This window comes from Solanum dulcamara, chromosome 6 (genome assembly GCF_947179165.1).
Source record: "Solanum dulcamara chromosome 6, daSolDulc1.2, whole genome shotgun sequence".
NCBI lineage: Eukaryota > Viridiplantae > Streptophyta > Magnoliopsida > Solanales > Solanaceae > Solanum > Solanum dulcamara.
This window is the reverse complement of record NC_077242.1, coordinates 13,610,171-13,616,170: the sequence shown is the minus strand read 5'-3', so window position 1 is coordinate 13,616,170 and position 6,000 is coordinate 13,610,171.

The following is a 6,000-nucleotide window of genomic DNA, read 5'->3' as shown; positions in this document are numbered from 1 at the left end:
TGAAAAATAGCTTGAGTTGTTTAGGAATACTTATTTTGGTTACTTTCTTGACCTTCCGAAAGTGACCACATAACTCCAACTTATTCATTGCCTTATGAACAAGGAGTTAAAACACACATCAGATGATGTGTTTGCTGTTGAATTAAAAAAGAAGAGGCTATTTTTCGGGCTTAGGGAATTTGGATTAATTACAAGCTTAAAGTGTGTTAGTAATGGTTGCTCTATTAATGTTCCAAATTTTTCTTGTCGGTTGTTGAGAAATTATTTTCCTGAACAAATCAGTGTTCAAAAGAATCATCTATGCGAGTTGTTTTTATCAAAAAAATTCATGATGATGATTCCGCCGTTTCACTAGCTGTTTTGTTTTTTATTAATGATTTTTTGTTCTCATATGAGAACAATGAATACCAAATTAGTAATTGAGATTTCTAACTTGTGAAAAGTGGACAATTCAATTCTTACCCATAGGGTTTAGATGTCTACAAGAAATTGCTTGATAATGTGAGACACAAGCTTAATTCAACCAATCAGTACTATAGATTAGGTGGATTGCCTCTTGCCCTTCAAATTTGGATTTTTGAGTGTTGTTCTAAAGTCGATAAAGATTTAGCTCTTTGAATTTCTGATTCTATTTCAAAAATTTTGAGGTGAAAAACAGTTGTCGAAAGTCCTTGGCAAAAGCATATTGAAAGTAAACTTTACCTAAATCCCATAATGGAAAAGTCTAATTACTATACATCCCTCATTGTATCAAAATTACTCGATATCCCATTTTTTTCAACTTTTCTGATACAACAATTATCTAATGAGTAATTAAAGAAGATCATCTATTTATGGATAGTATCTTAATATAAGGGATGATTGGTTCTTTAAATTAATTACTAATTTAATTAATGGGATTAATTTGATTAAAAAAAACGGTTGTGTACTTGAAGATTCAAGCCAAAAAACAGAGCATAAATTCAAACCAACTTCGATTTCAATTTTTTTTTCCAGTTTTGGTGATACATCAGTTATGTATCTGATACATCAATTGTTAAAAAAAGCAATTGTTATGTCCATGAAGATTCAAGCCAAAAAATAGAGCGTCATCTCGAATGGAAAAAACAGAGCAGCAATTCATACCGAAGTTGATTTCAATTATTTTTTCACTTTTGCTGATACATAAGTTATGTATCTGATACATAAGTTATGTATCTGATACATAACTTTAGCTATAGAATAGTTAATGCAGATCAGGTATTTATGGATAGAAGATTGAGATAAGGTATGATTGGCTCTTTATATCAATTACTGATCTAATTAATGAGATTAATTGGTTAAAGAAGGCGACAGTTATGTACATGAATTTTGAAGACAAAAGTCAGAGCATCGACTCCAATTAAAACAACATAGCATCAATTCAAAGCAAACTTCGCATTTTATGAATTAATCGATATGAATATCCCGATACTGCTGAGATATTTTGGAGTTTGGCAATCCGATATTACTTATGAACAATACAAAAGTGATGGAATCGTTGTCGGTGACAATGTATCTTACTCAAATCTAAAAGCAGCAATCGCTGCTGAATTGAGTGTGGATGAATCAGAGAAAAATATTGAAATCCGATACATAGTTGAAGGTAACTCGTCGTCAATTTATATTCGTAATGATATGGGTGTTAATTTTTATATAGAGTTGAAGAAGAAAGAGTCTGGTTTAGTAAATTATCCCCTGTGCATATCAAGCTCTGATATAAAAAGATGTGAGATAAAATCATTCGACAGTACATCTGGAGCAATCGTTTGTGCCGAATCAAAAGCGAATGAGTCCCATATTTTTGGTTTAGAAGAATCTGGTAATGTCGCAAATTGTTATATAGCAAAATTGGATTTGACAAACTACATAGCTGATACAAATGGTGCGGAAGTGAAGGAGAATCAATTCTATAAGGATAAAGCAACTCTAGTTGATGTAATGGCCAAATACAATATCAATAATGAATTTAATTTTAAGGTTAAAAGATCCGACAGTAAAAGGTATGCGCATATTCTGCATTTGGAAATTTTGATGTTGGATATTATCCAACAGTATGTATCAGATATATATGAATGTGTGTATCTGATACATTCTTTAAAAAAATTAGTTTTTCCTGTCATGATACATCAAAACTCTATTTCTGTAACTCAGTTAAAAAATGGTAATAATGTTGTCAGTATGTATCAGATTCATATGACTTTATGTATTAGATGCTTTTTTTTTCATAATACATACAAAGAAGTATGTATCAAGTACATGCGTTGACACACTTCCTATCAGTATGTCACTTTATTTGTTGATATTATATATGAAAAAATATTGGTATGATACATGTTATTTTTTTATACAAATGCAGTTATGTGTTAGTATGCCTTTCAGACGGCTGTTGTTGGAGAATGAAAGCTTCATGTTGGAAAAAATCGGATATATTCAAAGTTAGATATTTCAATAGTGAACATTCATGTGCATTGAGAGATAGGATTTTCAACAAAATTCATGCTACAAAGGCTTTTGTTAGTGCATTTACAGCACCTAAATTGGTTAATCATAAGAGAATTCTCACCCCTAATGATATACGAGAGGATATTAAATCAGCGTATGAAATTGATATTACCTATCAACAGGCATGGCGTTCAAAAGAGCATGCTTTGGAGATGTTAAGGGGAAACTCTGCTGATGGATATAGACAGCTGCCTGTATACATACATATTCTAAAAACCGTATATCCAAATTCATACATAAGTATGCACAAGTCATCAACTGATGAGTTCATGTATTTGTTCATAGCGTTAAGGCCCTTGATGAGGGGGTTTCAATTTTGTCGACCAGTAGTTGTTGTTGACGGTGCGCATCTTGATGGACCTTATAAAGGGACATTTGTATTAGCTAGCACACTTAATGGGGTAGGTATTACTTTCTGATACTGTTGCTTATTGAATAACAATATGTCGTCTCATTTGTCACATTTGTTGTGAATCTGATGAATTCTAATAACTATTGTATCGCTATTATTGATTTTTTAGGTTGCATATTATCGTTGGCGTATGGTATTGTTGATACAGAAAATGATGCATCATAGATGTAGTTTTTTCAGAATTTGAAGAATGCATTTGGTGAGAGGGACAATATGTGTGTTGTATCAGATAGGAACGAAAGCATAATCAAGAGTGTAAGCATGGTATTTCCCAATGTTCCTCATTTTGCATACGTATGGCATATATGGAAAAATGTGTGTACTAAATACAAAAGGAGCAAAGTTGTACTAAGTGACATCTTCTATTCAATGGCCAAGGCATACCGAAAAGATGAAGTCGATAAATTAATGGCCAGAGTTGAAAGAATCGATCAACGGATGGCACAATATTTAAAAAATGCAGGATACGAAAAGTGGTCAAGGGTTCATGCCACTGTCAACAGGGGTAGAATGATGACTTCTAACATCGCAGAATATATTAATGGATGTCTTGTTGAAGCACGAGAGCTGCCTATAATTGACTTTTTGGAGCAAACGAGAATGTTATTTGGTTCTTGGAACTGCAAAAATAGGGAAATAGCATCTTATACAAAATATACTTTGGGTAAAAAATTTGAAGATATCCTAGTTTCAAACACGATCAAGTGTTCGAGAATGAAGGTACACGATACATACTTTCTGATACATATATACTGATACATCAGTTCTGGTACACGATACATACTTTCTGATACATATATACTGATACATCAGTTCTGATACACGATACATACTTTTTGATACATATATACTAATACATCAGTTCTGATACATCAATTCTGATATATCATTTCTGTAATTGATACATACTTTCTGATACATATATGTGAAATTTATTTCTTGATGGCTGATGATTCATCATTTATGTATAACATGTGCTAATTAAATAATGAAACATCAATTATGATACATAAGTTCTACATTTGATACATAAGTTCTGATACATATATGTAAAGATTATTTTCCTTCAGGCTGTTGATTAATCAGTTATGCATAAAATATTTTAAATATATATTGATACATCAGTGTAGATACATTAGTTGTGTAGATGATACATAAGTACTAATAGATATATGTGAAGTTTATTTATATCAGTTTGTTGCTTCGTCATTCAGGTATAGCCTGTGCTCATTATACACTGATATATCAATTCAGATACATCAAATGTGTAGTTGATATATAAGTACTAACACATATAAACATAACATGTTTTAAATATATACTGATAAATCATTTCTGATACATCATTTCTGTAATTGATACATACTTTCTGACACATATATGTGAAATTTATTTCTTGCTGGCTGTTGATTCATCTGTTATGTATATCCTGTGATAATTATTACCCTTTTACATCAGTTCTGATACATAGTTGTGTATGTGAGGAAGGAGTACTGATACATATATTTGAAATATAATTCCTGCAGGTTATTTCTTCATCAGACTATCTTTATTCTGTTTACGAATTAGGTATAAGATACATTGTGTGTCTAGAGAGAAAAACATGCACTTGTGGTAGATTTCAACTAGACGAGATATCATGTCCACATGCAATTGCAGTGTTGAAGAGCAAGAACATTACTGACCTGCACCCATACTGTTCTGATTACTACAAACCAAAGGCGTTGACAAATACTTATGAATTACCAATGGTTTCAATGCCAGATAAGAAAGACTGGACTGGTCCGAAGGAAATTTTGGAAGAATTTGTCTTGCCGCCAATATACAAAAGGATGCTAGGAAGACCAAAGAAAGGGAGAAAAAAGTTCGCTAGTGAGAAGATAACAAGTAGCACAAATTCTTGTGGACGTTGTGGCCACGAAGTCCACAACAGAAAGACTTGTAATTTCATTCCTAAATAGATATGATGTTTGTGGTATCTCGGTATATATTCTATTTGAATCATATAATAAGATCTATTTTTATATTTTATATTTGAGTTTGACACGTGACATAAATATAAAAATCTTTTTTCAGTTGATATGTATCAAGATTAGTACATTTTATTGCTACAATTTATTTTAAAATAAAATAAAGGACGTCTATCGGTTCTCATTGACTTGGATTAATGAAATCTCACATTTTTTATTTTTTGGATCGTTATTTTCACAAACATAAACATTCTTATCTTTTCGAAAACCATAATTACACAAGAGTTGTGGGTGATACATAAGATCTTATTTGATATAGGTTGTAGATTATCATATGCAGTAAATCTTGATAAATGCAAATCTGATACATAAGCAAGATGCATCATAAACGTTAAATCTTGAGACATGGAATTCTTATGTAAAAAATTAATGTATCAGAATCATTAAATATTGAGAAATGAGAATCTGATACATGTGCATGATGTATCATAATAGATAAATCTTGATTTATGAAAATCTCATACACATATAATATGTATCAGAATTCACAAAATGTGACACTTATGAATATTATACTCAATATAAGTTTGATACAGTAGAATATAAAACATAAACTTTGATTTTATATTCGAGTTTGACACCAGAGAAAAATATACTAAATTTGATATATGGAAATATTAAAACATACTAAATCTGATACTTTACAGTTTATGTATCAGATAAATTAAAAGTAGCAGAAACACTTAAAATGTTTACTATAAAAAAAAACAATTGGACATCAATCAGTTCTCCTTAGCTTGGAGAGATGTCTCTCCTAGGTTTTTTTGGATCGTCGTTATCGCTAACATAACCATCTATGGCCTTCTGACAACCATATCTCCATAAGAGTGCGGCATATCTTGAACGGAAGAATTCAGCATTTAGTTCAGTATTTGGAATAGAAATTCCATCACTAAGATATTCAGCAAAAATGGCCAAGAAAACTCCACAATCCCTGTAAACAAAGGAATACACAAGTTTAAAAAAAAGTAAAATTGACATATGAATGATTTAGGTATACATAATTGTTAATACTCACAAGCTATCACTTCCCTG